The following is an 18807-nucleotide window of genomic DNA, read 5'->3' on the forward strand; positions in this document are numbered from 1 at the left end:
TTGATAATTATTGTAACTACTGAAATTATGACTGTACTGTGGCCTTCTCTGTATGTTTAGCTATCTATTTCATTTATTTATTTCATTCATTTCATTTATGGCATTTAGCAGACACTCTTATCCAGAGAGACTTACAAAAGTGCTTTGTCGTTTACTCATAGAATATATCCAAGTACAGTACAGTAGGTTAGAATCAAACATACCAATGAACTAGAATACTGTAGAATACAGGGATGAATGCTGATACCTAGAAGTACAAAATACATAAGGTCTATTTTAAACAATGATAAGTGCAATAAACAAAACGTTCTAGAGTTTATTAAACAACATAAACAATACCCTACAATAAGTATTAATTTAGTCAGTCAATATGGGAGTTGTGTCAGTTGTTCTTTAAATATTCTACAAATAGATGGGTCTTCAGTCTGCGTTTGAAGACTGCAAGGGACTCTGCTGTCTGGAGTTCATTCCACCAATGCTTGTCGTCCATAAGACCTGAAGCAAGGTATTTCAAGCCAAGCCTTGAGGTTTGAAGTACTCGAGGTACAGATCGGGCTTTGACCATTGACATCATGTATGAAGGGGCTGGTCCATTTTTGGCTTTGTAGGCAAGCATCAAGGTTTTAAATCTGATGTGTGCAGCTACAGGGAGCCAATGAAGGGAGCGCAGCAGTGGAGTAACTTGTGTGAACTTCTGAAGATTGAAGACCAGTCGTGCTGCGGCATTCTGGACAAGTTGAAGAGGTTTGATGGCTCTTAGAGGAAGACCAGCAAGTAGCGAGTTGCAGTAGTCTAGCTTTAAGACACTACACAAGCACCTGGTTAGCTTCCTGCTTCCTTCCTTTCTCTTTGTGCTTTTTTAGTTTTGCTTGTTATTAGTGATCTGGTTATGTTTATTTGACACATGATATGGCGAACATGGACTGTAGCCCCAGTCTCATCAACAAGGAGTGTCCGAACTAGTATGCAAGAGCTCACACCTGGCTGAACCCATGCAGCTTGGTAACACCTGCCTCTCCGACGCAGAGTGAGAAAGGCACTACCAACAGTGCCATTACTTGTATGTTTGTTGGGTTACCCTAATACCAATTATTATGAGGTGCTTTGAGGAGGTTGTTATATTTCACATCAAGGCCAATATCCCCACTGATCTGCACAGCTACCAATTTGACTATCATGAAAGCAGTTCGATAGAGGATGTAACCTCAATTGCACTTCAGATAACCCTGTCACATCTGGAACATTCCAGCATGTCAGGATGCTATTTGTTGATTTTACCTTTGCTTTCAATACCGTACCTCTTCACAAACTGGTAGATGAGCTCGGTATCATTGGATTAACCACCACACTTTGCATCCTGGACCCAACTGCATAGCCATCAATTGCTCTAACACTATAGTGAAGTTCTATGACACCACTACAGCAAGACTGATATCTATGTAAATGTTGAGTAGGTAGAGAGGGTCAACAACATCAGATTCCTGAGACTCCACATCTATTGTTGTTCTCCTCCCACCTGCTGAAGAAAGCAGCTCTGCAGCATCTTTTCTTTTTGAAAAAGTTTATAAAATCCAAGCTCTCCTCTCAACTCTTAGTGAATTTTTACAGGAGCACAAAAGAGAGCATTCTCTGCTGCTGCACTGCAGAAAACCCAGGAGATGTGGCCCGGAGAGTTAAGACTGCTCTGAGAATTGTAGAAACCCAGCTCCCAAATCCAGGCACAGCTTGTTAGAGACCTGCATATTACGGCAAGCAACATTATCAAGGACTCAACTCATCCAGGTCACAGACTGTTTGCCCCCTCACATCAGGCAAAAGATCCCCACTGGCTCAGGCATTCATGCTTAAACTAGGCTCAGGAAGAAGCAACTTAATTGAGACATTTTCATTAAAATACTTAAATAAGGTTGCCCATAAACACGACTAGATACATTCCGTTTATCCTGGCATGGACATATGACATCACTGAAAAGAAAATTAGCAAAGAGAAACAGAATATGATTAATAAGAAAATAGAATCCAGATAACACATCTATTGTTATCCTAAAATATTTAATCACCGCTCAAGTTTACAACACAATTCTATGACGCTATGTTTATCAAGTCAAACTTCTTTGTAAGACAACATGTACATATATTTTTAACCAGGAAGGCAATTACACTGAAAGGTTCACATATGTTGAGGGTACAACATGCCTCATTACAGTCACTAGATGGCACTGTGTGTCCATGGAAGAAAGCAGAACTAAATTATTTTGGAAAATGTAGACCATAAAAAGGTAATCTTGTTTTAATGTGCACGTCAAGTTATGTTGTCCAGGGAAGGTTAAAATCCAGTAGCATTTTGGCAACATAGAATTTTAACAGGTATCAGAACCTCGCAAGGATGTTGCAAATATAGCTATCTACACATTCTCAGCTAGTAACTTTCTGACTCTTAGAGCCAGGAGAGGAGGAGAAGAGTTCATAAAATTTAGGCCATGTGTCCTTGCAGAAGTCATAAATCTTGCTTTGTTTAAAATTCAACTCCTGTTAATGGTGGTGTGGCCCAGACTTACAGGCTGTGAGGACAATTTGTTCATGGTAAAATTTGGTTATCCTAAGGGTGAAGTGCTGGATGGTCACCTGAGAATAAGACTGGAAGATAAATATCCATATTCCAATACACCCCATTCAAGTGCATTTTGGGCTTTCAACCACCTATCCCTGGAACAGTCTGTCCTTGGGCCTTCCTGCCATCCATTCCTGGTTTTCTCTGAGTATGGTATGGGTGAAGACACTGCTGTTGCCATGCTGCCATCACCACCTTTAAAAGAAAATCCATCGCTGCCCTCAAAAGACATGCAGATAGACACAGCAAAGAAACCCTCATATACCAGCAGGGAGACTGGGTGTTGGTAGCCACTAAGGATGGCAGGACCTATACACCATCCAGCAGCGCACCAATGATGTAATGTACAGGGTTAACCTGCCTGGGGATAGCTGCGTGTCATCAGCCTTCTATATCTCTGCCTTCAAGCCATTTGTTCCAGTTCTGTTGGAAGCTGCTGATCAGCCCTTCATCCCTGCCACCCATGGATCTCAAGTCAAGTGAAATTGATTTATATAGCACTTTTTACAACAGATGTTGTCACAAAGCAGCTTTACAAGTGTCTGGGTCCAAGCCCCCAATGAGTAAGCCAAGGGTAACAGTGGCAAGGAAAACCTCCCTAGAGCATGAGGAGGAAACCTCCATCCCCCTCTGGCCAACACCACAATATTAACAATATAGATATTAGGGAACAGAAGAAATAGTGAAAGAGAAAAATAAATAAACAATAATAAAATGAAAAAATAAGCAATTAATGTCTAGTCCTGTTTTTTAGAATTCCTAGTTGGTCTTGATGCTGTGCGTGTTTCCAAAACCCATACCACATGAGAACATCCACCAAGGTTCCATGGAGAAGTAGTTGGCTAGGGTGGAGGTGTGGTGACTTACAGCAGGGGACATCAGCGGGTGGTGGGAGTGCAAGCCCTCTATGACAAAGCTTAAGCTGTCATCATCAACACTGTTCTGCAACATTCTCAGAGTTTCCTCTAACATAAGATGGCCCCTTATCTAAGCTGAAGTATCTTTTTTTGTTGTTGATGCAGTGAGTTTTTTGTAACTTTCCAAAGGATTCACATGCTTTCTCTATGTATACAGAAGACAGACACACACATGCCAACACCACTGTTTTGGGATATTAGCCCTTACTGCTATCTACCTGTTTAGCAATTTTTTTCTGGGACTTAAGTATTGAACCTGGAAATGGTCAACTTCCATTAGACATCAAAAACTGACTATCATCAAAAACTACATCCAAATAACTAACAAAAACATAAATAATGTTAACATTTTGCTTTTCTATCATGGCTGCTTCCGTTCTCCTTCAGTGCGCTGAGTGCAACATGTTTAGAGCGCTGGACATTGCAAGTGATTTTAAGGTCTTAGGCAAGCATAGGTACAGTGCATCCGGAAAGTATTCACAGCACTTCACTTTTTCCACATTTTGCTATGTTACAGCCTTATTTCAAAATGGATTACATTGATTTTTTTCCTCAAAATTCTACACACAATAACCCATAATAACAAACTGAAAAATGTTTTTTTGGAATTGTTGCAAATTTATTAAAAATACAAAAACAAGAAAATCACATGTACATAAGTATTCACTGCCTTTCCCATGACACTAAAAATTGAGCTCAGGTGCATCCTGTTTCCACTGATCATCCTTCAGTTGTTTTGTCAACTTAATTGGAGTCCACCTGTGGTAAATCCAGTTGATTGGACATGATTTAGAAAGGCACACACCTGTCTATATACGTTCCCATAGTTGACATACATGCCAGAACACAAACCAAGCCATGAAGTCCAAGGAATTGTCTGTAGACCTTTGAGACAGGATTGTATTGAGGCACAGATCAGGGGAAAGGTACAGAAAAACCTCTGCACCATTGACGGTCCCAATGAGCACACTGGCCTCCATCATCCATAAATGGAAGAAGTTTGGAACCAACAGGACTCTTTCTTAGAGCTGGCCGCCTGGCCAATCTGAGTGATCGGGGTAGAAGGGCCTTAGTCAGGGATGTGAACAGGAACCCAAGGGTCACTCTGACAGAGCTTCAGCGTTGCTCTGTGGAAAGAGAAGAACCTTCCAGCAGGACAACCATTTCTGCAGCACTCCACTAATCAGGCCTGTATGGTAGAGTGGCCAGACAGAAGCCACTCCTCAGTAAAATGCACAAGACAGCCCACCTGGAGTTTGTTAAAAGGCACCTGAAGGACTCTCAGACCAGGAGAAACTAAATTCTCTGGTCTGATGAACAAAAGATTGAACTCTTTGGCCTAAATGCCAAGCGTCATGTTTGGCGGAAACCAGGCACCGCTCATAACCTGGCCAATACCATCCCTACAGTGAAGCATGGTGGTGGCAGCATCATGCTGTGGGGTTGTTTTTTGGTAGCAGGAACTGTGAGACTAGTCAGGGTCGAAGGAAAGATGAATGCAGCAATGTACAGAGACATCCTTGAGGAAAACCTGCTCCAGAGCGCTCTGGACCTCAGACTAGGGCGAAGGTTCATTTTCCATCAGGACAACGACCCTAAGCACACAGCTAAGATAACAAAGGAGTGGCTTCAGTACAACTCTGTGAATGTTCTTGAGTGGCCCAGCCAGAGCCCAGACTTGAACCCAATTGAACATCTCTGGAGGGATCTGAAAATGGCTGTGCCCCGACACTCCCCATCCAACCTGATGGAGCTTGAGAGGTTCTGCAAAGAAGATTCGGAGAAACTGTCCAAAAATATGTGTGCCAAGCTTATAGCATCATACTCAAAAAGACTTGAGGCTGTAATTGCTGCCAAATGTGCTTCAATAAAGTATTGAGCAAAGGCTGTGAATACTTATGTACATGTGATTTTTTTTTTTTTTTTGGTTTATTATTTTTAATAAATTTGCAACAATTCCAAACAAACTTTTTCAACTTTGTCATTATGGGGAATTGTGTGTAGAATTTTGAGAGGAAAAAATGTATTTAATCCATTTTGGAATGAGGCTGTAACATAATAAAATGTGGAAAAAGTGAAGCACTGTGAATACTTTCCAGATGCACTGTATAGGGACACTGCAGACTCCGAGAGCGACGAGCCTCCAGCACCCAAGGCTCTGCCCAGGGTGTGCCACTCCGGAGCAAGCAAGCTGCCCCGGGTGACTTGCAAGGAGGCGTCTTCGTCAGAGTAAGACACTTCTCTCCCTAATCCGAATAGCCCCAGAGCGCATGTGCCTACGCCTAAGCGTCGTAGAGGAAAAAAGGTAGTGGCATGAGTGCCTGCCCCAGAAACGGGCAAAACAGCTGGTGCACTTCCCGACATGCATGCGCCTAAGCCAGATCAGCCACCGCTACCTAAGTTGGCGAAGGACAATCCCACCCAGGCTGGTCAGTCTCCAAACCAGCCGATGACTGGGGGACTGGCTGGGGTTCCATCTCCCTTTCCAAGACTGTTTTGCAACCCTCTGTGCGGTGTTGTTCATGTGCCTGTCTCCGTAACTGTGCCTGTCCCTGTTACACTTAACGTATCCATCACTTCGTCCCCCTTTGTGTCTGTGCCCGGCCTTGTTAGTGTGTGCGTCCCTGTGTCTGTTTTTATTCTGGTTCCTGTCCTTCCCCCCACTGTCCTGCTCGTGCTGGCCCATGCCGGGTCACTCGGTCCTCCAGCCTCGCCATTTGGCGTTGGTTTCGGGGCCGTAGCCTGATAGGCTGGTGCGCCAGGAGTCTGTCTTGGGGCTCTGTCATAGTATGCCCCCCTCCCTCAAATGTGTGTGTGTGTGTGTGTGTTTGTCTGCATGGTCACACCTCCTCATGTTTCTCACCTGATCCTTGTTATCGTATGTGTATATAAGTCTCTTGTCTTATCGTGGATGTTGTCAATGTTTGACCCATTAACCTGCGTGCTAAATAGTGTGTGTTAAGTGTGTAAATAAATATATGTTTTTGTACAACGTGACTCATCCCCGCATCCTGCTTAGCCTCCTCCCATCACACAGGGTCAGATCTAGAAAAACGAGTTCAGTTATAAGCACAGTCTAAGAGTAAATATAGTCCAAGTCAAAAAACAAAAAAACAGGTAGACTAATTGGAAGGGGCAGGCAATAGGTAGTCAGTAGAAAATGCAAAACAAGATCTGGTACCCAAATGGTCAAAACAGGAAAACCTCTCTGTAGTGAGACTTGAGGTGATACTTCGCAATTGGAAGAAGGAGTAGGCAAGTTTAAATACACTGGGGATAGAAGAACAGGTGATGTTAATAATCCAGTGATGAAGATCTTATGAACTGTCTGTGATCGGCTGGGTTGTTAACTGGGTGACGAACAGCATGTTGGGAACTGTAGTGAGCTTGGGACACTGGTGGCATGCCATTACTTTTTCAAAAGAGGAAGACCTCTCCACCATTAAATCATACAAACTTCAAGAGAGGACCGGTCAACTTGAAATACATTGGGATGTCTGACCGATGCCATTGTTACACAACCAGTTTCTCCCAGCTCAGCCAACAATCAATATCAGTACATTACCATGAATCCTGTTCACAGTAAGGAGCAACATTCTGCCAAGCACCTGACTATTGAAGTCACCTAATCCTTATTATCCATGCTTATTTAAACCTGTCTGTTTCTTATTGTTACTGTGAAGTATTGCCACTATTCTTCCTAGTGTTTACTGAGTGGGGTTTTTTTGTCTTTGCCTACATTGTGCTTTTGACCCTGTTGTGCTTTTTGGATTTTTGCCTCTTGTCTCTCCGTTTGGATTTAGTCTAGTCTATTTAATCTAGTTTTTCTTTCTGCCAAGGTACACCTACCACTGATGTCATGATGTTACTGAGCTTCATCCTGTCTCAGCTGTGATGACCATCCTCTGATGTCCCCTGCTTTAGCCCACCACACCTCCACCCTATCCAACTACTCTCCATTGCCCTTAATGGGTGTTCTCTTGTGGAATGGGTCTGGGACAAGACTATGACCTCAAAAAAGTTGGACTAGATATGAATTGCTTTTTTTTTTTCCCTCTTAAAATTGTTATTATTGTGGTGACTATTGTCTGCCAGAGGAGGATGGGCCCCCGATTGAGTCTTGGTTCCTCTCAAGGTTTCTTCCTCATGCTCTAGGGAGTTTCTCCTTGCCACTGTCACCCTTGGATTGCTCACTGGGGGCTTGGACTTGGACATTTGTAAAGTTGCTTCGTGACAACCTTTGTTGTAAAAAGCACTATATAAATACATTTTTATTGATTCATTGATTGATTTGTTTGGTTGTATTTTTCTCTCTGGTTATTGCAGTTTTGGACTGGTTATATTCTATGTATAAATACATTTCTTGTATAACATGGATACCCTGAAATCCTTTGCAGCAGTAAATATGTTCTTCCAGAACCTCAGTACACCACTGCTTGCCTCAGCAGCATGTGAGATTCTTTTTAGCAAAACCGGACTGAGTTTTAGTCCCAAAAAGGCATGTTTGGATTCAAAGAAATTTGAGAAACAACTACTGTTGAGATTAAATAATACATTCTGGGTATTTTATTAGATCATAATAAAGCAATACCATAATTGGTCTGAGGCTATCATGGTTTTGAGTTGTAAATATAACTCTTGTTGACGTCCAACCTCTGCTAATGTTAAAATATAATGCTCACCAATTGGAAGACCCTTTAACAAGTTTTTTATAGTAATTATGAGAAATGTCCTAAAAAGCTATATATATATATATATATAAAGTTGATTATTGTTCAGTATTTACAATCAGTGATTGGACATGTCAATATTCTTATTCAACCACTGCTTTGCTTAATAGTTTTTCATGTTAGAACTTTTGTACATTCAAAAAATATATCAAAGCATGGTACACGTATCTCTGATATACACAAGATCTCAGATAAGATTCTGTCACGGAACGCTCCCCTCTTACTGTCACGTGGTATGGCCCGCCATGTGCAGTAGGAGTTTCTTGGGAGTTTCACATCTACATGTCTGCACACACCTGCACCTAGTTTTGTTCTGTGTTTATGTATTTAAACCCCTGTCGGTGTGTACATCACTGTCGGTCATTGCCTTTGTTTACATCACCTTTGTTCATGTCTATTTTCACATTGTCAGTGCCCATGTTCATGTTCATTGTTTACGTTGTACAATGTTGTATGTGTCCGTTAATAAATGTCTGTTGCTGTCGAGGGAGTCTGTGCGTCCTGCTCCGCGCACTGCGGCACTCGGGATGTTACAGATACTTGTTAAAGGAATAGAATAAAACTGAAGCTATTTATTGTATGTTTTCATGTGATAGTGCTAGAGCATTCAGTAATGCTCATTAGTAGCATCATGATACAAGACATGGGAGTAGCTGGAATATTCTGTGTAAAAAGTTTTCCATGACAAATTATTTGGTAATATTATGCTGGTAAATGTATGTTAGAACAATCCTCCATTACATGCTGTTATTGAAGCTGCATACTAGAAAAAAATGCTCTGACTAAGATCAACTACTTTGTAACATAGAGTTTTCCTCAAATATCTCCAGCATTCCTTATTTGTCCTTCCCTTTTGTCTGTGTCCACTTTCCTTTGAAAAAAAGAAAAAAATATGATGGTGTACACATTTTCTCTAATGTGATTTAAGGTTTTTCTTTTCTTAAGGTTTTGGTAATATCAGATGAACAGGTACAGACTGCACAGTATAGACTCTTTAGAACATCTGCAATCGGTGTTTAGAGTACTTTAGCTTAGGCACTCATATTCCACATAATAAAATAATTCATATGTATGTGTTACCATCTTGTGTATTCCATACTATTGATTGAATAGTTAAAGGTAATTTGCTTCATTTCCAATCACCCTTCATATATTTACCATCATGCCTGTCAGTTGATCTTAATGAAACAGTCATTCTGTCTCTCTTTTTCTCATTCAGCATAAAATAGGCCTCTAATGATTCATTAGCATTAATCACTGTAATTAATAATTGAACTCTGTGCTATGCCAAATGGCTCACAAATGCAGATCCTATTACCTCTCACCTTAGTACCGCCAAACTCTGTCCATAGTGCTCATGCCCCTTAACACTTGTCATTCACCCAATTTGTCTACATTTGCCATAGAGATCGCTCATCACCCTGTTTGTTTGCCCTGTTCTATCACAGGAGATGGGCCTGGGCCAGATAACTCATTAGCCTCTGGCTATACGAGATGGGTAGAGAGCATTTAATCAGAGAGAGGCTGTCTTTACATCTCTGGTCTACGGGCCATTTGAAGAAGTCATGATAGATTAATGCTATTTCATATTGTCTGATGAAATTTCCACATATAAAGAAGATGGCTGACATGGCAATATTTGGTAGTACATTTGAAACAGTTCACATTAACAAAAAATACATGGCTTATAAAAGAAACCACAAAGGTGCATTATATTCAGTTTCCTGCCTATCTTTTAAGAAATTTGAGTAAATTTACAGCAAACTACATTACATCAAACATTGGATACCAAATGTAAAATTTTTACCACTGACCTTGATCAAGGGTTAGGGTTATGGTCAAAAAATCTTAAAATACTCAGTAAATATATAAAATGCTTATTCATCCATAACAATAGATCAAGGTGCTGTAGCTATTTTTGTTACTTTGTGAAATAGACTGAAATATATATATATAGATTATTCAACTAGTTATATATGCCCAAGGGAGACCAGCAGAGAAAAACTGAAAACATGGACAATTCTCTTCAGCATCATCCTTTGCACTCTCTTGAGCTGATCTGACATGAAATAGTAAATGAAGGTTTATAAGTCAATGACTGACAAATGTTCATGTCTTTGTGGACGTTCTGAATAAATTGTCAACAAGAATTAAGAAGTGCAACAGCTTTTACAAACTAGGTCATGTCCTATGAAACAGTTTAAGCTGATGGAGCGAAGAACTGATATCCATGTAAGAACTTAATAATGCAAGATCCAGAAGTATAGCACCGCAAGAACATAGTTCTTCTCTAAAATAATAATGTACAGAAAATTAAAAATGCTTTTCTAAAAACCACGACTCTGTGTAGCTTACTGGAAATTAATTCAGTTATAAAAATAGCTGTGTATGTTTATTTGACTATTCTGTGTGCTAGCCAAATCTATGCTCAGTCTATTTTTCACTGCAACAGAGTCAGCTGACCACATTAAGCCTCAGCCTCATGCTGTTCCAGCACTAGTGACCCAGCAGAAACAAATGTATTTAATGATCAGAAAAGCAAAGAACCTACCTACAGCATCAGCAGGGGGCCATTGTGTTATTACAGTTGAGCCAAGCAGCAAAACCAAGTTTGGTGCTGCAGTTCTTCCAAAGGTGTCATTATGTTTGAGATTCCTGTTCCAAATGTATGCAGGGTCAGTTATAGACCACACATATATCACTTTGTAATATCTCATTGCATATGATATTGCAAAGTCATTTATCTTTATATGATCGGGGCAAGACTGAACATTTAGAGGCGTGGACACAGATTCCTTGATGTAACATGACTCCTCTGCTCTGCTCCTACTGCTCTAAGAACATTTTAGCTTGGTAGCTTTACCTACTTCTTTACACCCTTTACCCCTGGGGTCTATTTTGCAAGTAGAGTTTCCTATGGCATGGCACATTAGCAATATTTAGCTCTGGAGACAGCCTTGTGATTTCATGTCTTGGGTTGCCTTGCATGAAATGACTGGGTGCTCTTCAGTCACATGAGGTGACCTTAGTTTTGATGTATATCTCACTTTCATTCATATTTGCTATGGGAAGCTTAGAGCCTGCTGACTCAGGGGCCATGGGGAGTGAAACGCTCTCAATGCATTCATCATTAGATTTACAGGCTCTGCATTTCTCCAGAGCACATGGTTTATTGGATTTATGACATAATTGAGACCCTTTATTAAATTCACCGCCTGCGGCATCAGTTTGTGTGTGGGAGGACCTGTGCTATATCTACTTTTTCAGAGCATAATCTAATTAGATAGCATCAATATTAGCATAGTAATACATAAATCTGAATAACCTTTGTTATAAATTAATTTTGTGAAAGTGAAAATTTCATTTTTCTTCTTGTGACATGTCTATAGGCACATCATTTGTTAATAAATGATATATAACTAATCTTATATAAAATAAATGTCTTGACTTTTTCTGCTTTAAGTTTACAAAAATGATTAAGCATACACTGGTTCACCTACTCCACCTAGAGGTTACCTATCTTTTTCAACAAATTCAATTAACTTTTTATTAATTAATTAATTGCTGTTAAAAGTCTTGTTCTCTGTAAAATTGTCAGTTGCCTCTTTTATGAATTAATATATAAAAAGAGCAGGTGATGTTTGTGCATTTTGTGAATATATGTTAATATTTTCATTTACGCTGAATTCGTCATTGTTTTCATAAGAAGTATTTGCAGACGCATCTACAGCATCAATGTATATTAGGCATCTACATCACCTAATCATGCCCATCATGGAGGCGAAGCTCTTGAGGCAGTCCTCTTCCTTGGCTATGGGCTATGGGTGGACCCTCCACATACTCATAACCCACCCCAGAGGAGAGAGTGAAGAGCAGCAGCAGGACACCCAGCCAGGCCCACTAGACCACCCGCATAGTGGTCACAGAGGAGCTAGTCCTGTCCCTCTTGTTATTATGTGTTTTCTGTTACTTTTATTTACTACGTTTTCCCAAGCTCTTTGTGTTGACTGTATGACCCTTGGCCATGATTATGACCATAATTTTGGATTTGCCCTTAAGAAATCTCTCTCCTCTCAGCATTTGCGCCTGCCTCCCATTAGATCCACGTTACAGAATGACCAGCCTACCAAGGATGCAGCGAGGGAGCGAGACTCTGGTATGTGGTTGAAATTATGGCTGTTTGTACATAGTCTGCGTTTGCCATGTCTCAGCACCACCAATCCAGAGACAGCAAGTCTCCCGGTGCTGCAGGTACATGGGCATCTTGTGGTTTCCAGAAAATTTTAAAACAGGATTCCTTGTTTTCTGACTACAATGAAATCCCAGGTAAGTGCCATGAGGGAGGAGCGACCTGCAGCACAAGATGTAAGTAGGCAGAGAGAATGCTCAGATAATCCATTCTATGGTATTCAATGTGCTCTCACCCATCCTGTCCTGGTGGCTGTCCCATAGCCACAAAGCTGAGCACCATTCATTTCAAGTTCACTTTCAGTGTCCAACAGGTTTGCCCCACAGGCACCATCTGAGCAGCCTGCTGAAAGACCTATAGGAGACATGCTGCTTTGGAATGTGAATTAAACGGCCTCTCTAGAGACTCCAGCAGCCATGGTGAAATGCATTCCAAAGTGCTGACATCAGAGCAAATTTCAAGGTGCAAATCTTAGTGTAAATTTTCCAAGATTGTTATATGTCCCGGCACTAATAATGTGGGGTTGAGGCAGTCAAAGATTACCAGCAATAATGTTAAAGGGGTGTGTGAGTTAATGAGGACAAGGTTGGTTGCTATAATATCCTCTGGCCCCATTCCAATTTGGTGTGTTGCTGAAACCTACAGCATGTTTTGTGTACTTAATTGCTGGATGTCTAAATGGTGCTCAGGGGGGAAAAAAAGGGATTTTATAGAGACTGGCCTTTTATTAATATGCAGGATGGCATCCACCCATCATAGGAGGCTGATCCTCTCATTTCTTCAAGCATAGCCACTAGGCTTTAAAGCATTAGTGCAGCATTACAGTTTATAACAATTGTCTGTAAACTGCAATGAGGTGTCGCCTAGGTTCCACTCTTGTCTCTGTTCCTTGTGTTTTCCAAAATAGAATCTTTGTTAAATCTTAATGTTAAACTGGACAATGCTAATACCAACAACCTCTCTAATCTGAAATTAGGATTACTCAATATAAGATCTCTGTCATCTAAGGCACCAATTGTTAATGAAATAATAATTACTGGCCATAATCTGAGCATGCTTTGTTTAACTGAAACCTGGACCAGACCAGATTATAATATGACCCTGAATGAAGCCTCTCCCTCTGGCTGTAGCTATGCTCATAACTCCTGTCGTATTGGTTTTAGAGGTGGTGTAGACACAATAGTGTCTAGTGTTTGTGTAGACACAAAGGCAGACATTTTTAAAAATTAGGCTTCAAGGTTAACTCTTTTGAATTATTATTTTTTTTCCTCAAACTGTCTTTTGCAGGCCAATCACATCCATAAACTATTTCAGTCTTGATTTAGAGCACATAACAGCAATGAAACTGCACTAAGGAAGGTAATGATGTCTTATTATCTGCTGATAAAGGATACATCTTTTCAAATTATATTTCAATCTTAGTGCTGTGTTTAACACTATCAATCAACACTCATTGGCATTAGAGGATAAGTACTCTCCTGTTTCAACTCTTATCTGACCAAGCTTTATCAATATGTCCTTGTACATAATAAATGCTCTGAGCTTTCAAAAGTAAAATATGTGTCCCACAAGGGTCAATAATGGGACCAGAAGATAATTTCCAAGCTTCACTGCAAGAAAAAAAAAAGATTGTTGGCTTAGTGTCTACAATACCCCACACTTTGAAATTGTGCCACTATTACTACATAATTAATGATATTTGCTAAATCTGTATACTGGTCTGTATATACTATTTTGATATATCTGTATACTAGTCTGTATGTGCTACATCAAGACATCTTAGCTAAATAGGATTTCTGTAAAAGAAATACACTAGCATTATCTTAACTTACCTGAGTAAAGCTAATTCAAAACTATCAATTTGAAGTTTGTTAGCTAGCTAATGTTATAGTGCTGGTGCAGATCCACTAAGAAAAAGAATCACCTAAAATGATCTTAAATTACATAAATAGCCATATTAGTTCCTTGTGACACAAAGTCTTATTGATAAATAATCACAAATCACAATTCTTTTGTGGGCAGTGGTTAAGGTATTTGACTTGTAATTGGAAGGTTGATGGTTCAAGTCCCACCCCTGCCAAGTTGGGCCCCTGAGCAAGGCCCTTAACCCACAATTTCTTAAGTTGTACTCAGTTATATTTGTAAGTCGCTTTGGGTAAAAGTGTTAGCTAAATGCTGAAAATGTAAATATTTCATATAACCTGCATAGACCAACATTCATATTGCCCTTCAGTAGTAAATGTATGCGAATTGAAATATTTCCTATTCACTAATAGGTAATACAAGTTATAAAAGCATAATAGTATCAATAGCATAATAAGTGGCTATGGGATAGAATGTGAAGAAGGGTTTCCTTCTTGAAGACAGAGGGTACAACTGCCTGCTGTCTCTTATGACAGCACATCCTGTCCTTGGTACAGTCTCACCCACTGCAGCACTAGAGGCAGTACTAGGACAGACACACGTAGGCCAGGACATGTTCCAGTGCCTTGGGAACTCTGAAAAGGCATGTCACATTATTGTGGCTTGTTTGGTATAGCAGACACCCTACCATATCACACAATGACACAGAGGCAGAAAACATGGCAAAGACGGTCAAGTCCTTAAGAAACACAAGTGGCATAAACTTACGTCTCACTAAATGCTCAAAACCATCACCTTCCCACTGCAAAGGTTTTAGAAAGGCAGTAAAGAATTGACTGAAAAGATGAAAAAGGTTCTCAAATTTGTTCCACGTCAAGGTAATACTTAAAATCCCAACCAATTTGGAAAAGGTCTGTAAAAATCATAAATCCTCTCTCCTTTCTTACACAATACATTTTTTCACATATGCTGCCCATGAACTTACAACTTTGTACACATATAGATCTTATGTAAGTTGATGTACAAAACTGGTGTCTTCTTGTATAGATATACAAACATTTGTCTTCTTGTAATCTGTAGAGTGAAGCTCAACTATAAGACTACCACTGTCTGCATATCACTACGTAAATGAAGTAACTATGAGTAGAACATCTTAATATCTTGAATTATGCTTAAAACATTTGCTGTACATTTTCTTTACTGTCTCTGCTGTTTAATTACCCCTGGATTACAATAGGATACATTAAAAGAGAAAGTCATCATAATTACCTTTTTTTTTTTTTAAAGAAAAAAGCAGAAACAAGTGAAATAGCTGATATGTGGTGAATGCTTAAATTGGCTTTAGGCTATACAATTCTGCAGTTTTATGAACTCGTATCAACTGTCATTCCTTTGTTTAAATTGCTTTTTAAAGTATGTAAGTCTGCATAAGTAACACTATTTTAAAGTTCTGATAGAGTGCAATAAGATGCTTTTCAGTTTTTTAATGTTGAATCCCATTATTAGCACTCAACTGATGATGGCGTTCGAAGTTAACTGTGAACACACTTCAGTTAAATTCAGTCTACTCAGGGTTGACTGTCTGCAATCCCTGAAATTTTAACTGGCTGTTCTGGAATCAAATAACTCTGGGTATGTTGGGTTTGACTTAATTCAACTCACAGCTCAAGATTAAGATTTGTTAAACCCACTTTCTGGAATATCCCAAAGGAGTGGTCTATTGGTAACATACTAAAAAAAACCTACACTAAAAATAAACTGTAAAACAATACAATGCTACACTCACTCCCTAACAATAAACTCAGATAAATAATACCAAACCAATCAACAACTCCCTCTACTACCAGCAACCAAAATAATATAAGATATGTACCTGACATTAATCATAAAACCAAAATTGTACTCACAATTAGTGAACTCACACAGTTCACTAATTAGCAGTATGAATACACACCAAATGATTGTGGAGCCTAACAAATATTCCTATCACATAACACATACAGGACTCACAACATCTATCATAAAACATAACACTAAGAGTACCCTAAGAGAACATCAAAACTAAGATCATGAACACACAGTATATCCAAATCATATGCTGCCCAAAGGTGTGCTGTCATCTTTTTCCGAAGAAGGTCCTTTCATAGGGCACAGTGGATCAATCAAGGGAAGGCAGAGTCAATAACGATCCAGTAATGTAACAGCTATCATTTGTTCAACATCTCAGACACTATGCAGTGATTGTCAGCCATCAAAATCAGCATCTACAGCAGTCTTTCCTGAGAAATAAGACAACTGGAGAGAATTATCTGACAACAGAAGGGGTGAAACAACCCAGACTCAGTGTTACTGCTGATGCCACTGTTGATGTTCAACTGTATCTCTCATCTCCATATGTGCCCAGAGGAGAGGACCCTATGGATTACTGGCACTGACACTCTGCCATCTTTTCTCATTTATTCCAGAGGAGAATCTCAGTGAAAAGCAGAGTGGATGTTTCTCAATAAAAACAACTTATTTATTGTATGGTTTAATAAATAAAATATTGCCTAGCCCAGTTTCACAAGCTCTTTCCCTACTTTTTGGATTGTATAGTAAATGGATCTCAATTATTAACACACTGACTAATGCATGAATTCCACATAAAAAGTAATAGAGGAAATACAATATAATGGCATCATATAATTACTTATTTTAAAAATCCTGTTCTCTGCACAGTTATGTCTGCTTTTCATGACTCTATTTATTTCAATGAGAAACATAAAAGTAAATAGTATTTGCCATTTGCCTATTCCGCCCCCCCCGATTATGTCAAGGAGGCTTAATATCTGATCACATCACTATCATGAAAATTTACTTCTTTTTGTGGTCTACAAGCCTGAGGTTGCTGTTTTGAGCCTTGATTGGCCACTAGATGTCACTGTGCTGCGATTATTTCACATTTCACAAGCTCATTTGTTTCAGTTGCTTCAATCTCTCAAAAGCCCCACTTATGCCATCACTAGCTGCAAAGCAACAAATCAGCTACAATTCCTATGAAGGTCAGAACAAACACTATGAACACACTGAATGAATGCACTGAGGGACAGGAATGGAACAAGACACAGGTGAAGCATGGAAGGAGCTAACAAGAAGGACATTGCAACATGTGGAAAGGGGGAAGTAGACAAAGAGGACATATTGGCATGCTGACAGAACAAAGAGAAAAATGCTTCCTACGGTACAACCTAAACATCAAGATATGTCTCCATAATTCTTTTGATCTGAATCAAACCCTACAGGTCCAGAGATAATATTGAGAGTATAATTTTGTCAGGTATTATAAAAATGCTGCCAAAATCATACTCCTCCTAATATTATCCCTCTTGATGAACTTGTAAGAAAATGCTTCCTATGGTGTAACCTTCACATCAAGATAATCTCCAGAATACTGTACATTTGAATTGAATCAAACTTTGCAGGTCCAGCATTAATAGGAGGAATATAATTTCAACAGGTGTCAAAACAGTACTGCCAAAATTATACCTCTCCCTAATTTATCCCTCTTGATGAAGAGAAAAATGATATAACCATGATATAACCTACACACCAACATACGTCACCAAAATACATTTGATTTGAATTAAACCTTTCAGTTCAGCAAAACAAGGCAGAATTATAATACACCGAATTATGAATTTGTATTTCAAATTCAACTTTTTAAAAAATATGGTTGTCCTGGGTATATGTAACAATTAGCAGAAAATAGAGGAAATAATAGTCTAGTTCCACATCAGGTCATTATATGTGTTAGGAGTGGTTGTGCCAGGCTTGGTATTCCACGCTGAAAGCTGCATTCCCCATTCAAAACTCTATCATAGTTCATAGGATGCTATAATTTATATGCATTCAATTCACTAAGTACTATCAATTTCACTGTCGTATTTGTTACTTGACTTTACACCATGGTGTTATATATATATATATATATATATATATATATATATATATATATATATATATATATATATATATATATATATATAATCACAGCTCCAGAAAAAAATAGGAGACCACTACAAAATTATCAGTTTCTCTAGTTTTACAATTAATGGGTATGTGTTTGACCAGGCTGAGCAGCTTTGTTTTATTCTATAAACTACTGGCAACATTTCTTCCAAATTCCAGATAAAAATATTATATTTTAGAGCATGTTTATTTATGAAAATCACTAATGGTCAAAATAAAAGTTACAGAAATTTGAGACCAAAAATAATGCAAAGAAAACAAGCTCATATTCATTTATAACCAAAACAGTGCTAATATTTCAACTTAGGATGAGTCAAGAAATCAATATTTTGTGGAATAACCCTGATTTTTAATTACAGTTTTCATGCGTCTTGGCATGCTTTCCACCACTCTTTCACATTGCTGTTGAGTAAATATATGCTACTCCTGGCACATAAATTCCAGGAGCTTGGCTTTGTTTAATGGCTTGTGACCATCCATCTTCCTCTT

General features: G+C 39.1%; 1 pseudogene; it reads left to right on the forward strand.

Moving 5' to 3' along the window:
• Positions 1-3891: 3891 nt before the first annotated feature.
• Positions 3892-5052, forward strand: LOC145653781 (uncharacterized; annotated as a pseudogene).
• The last annotated feature ends 13755 nt before the right edge of the window (positions 5053-18807 follow it).

Source organism: Electrophorus electricus, chromosome 25 (assembly GCF_041902795.1).
Source record: "Electrophorus electricus isolate QZ-2024a chromosome 25, ASM4190279v1, whole genome shotgun sequence".
NCBI classification, from domain to species: domain Eukaryota; kingdom Metazoa; phylum Chordata; class Actinopteri; order Gymnotiformes; family Gymnotidae; genus Electrophorus; species Electrophorus electricus.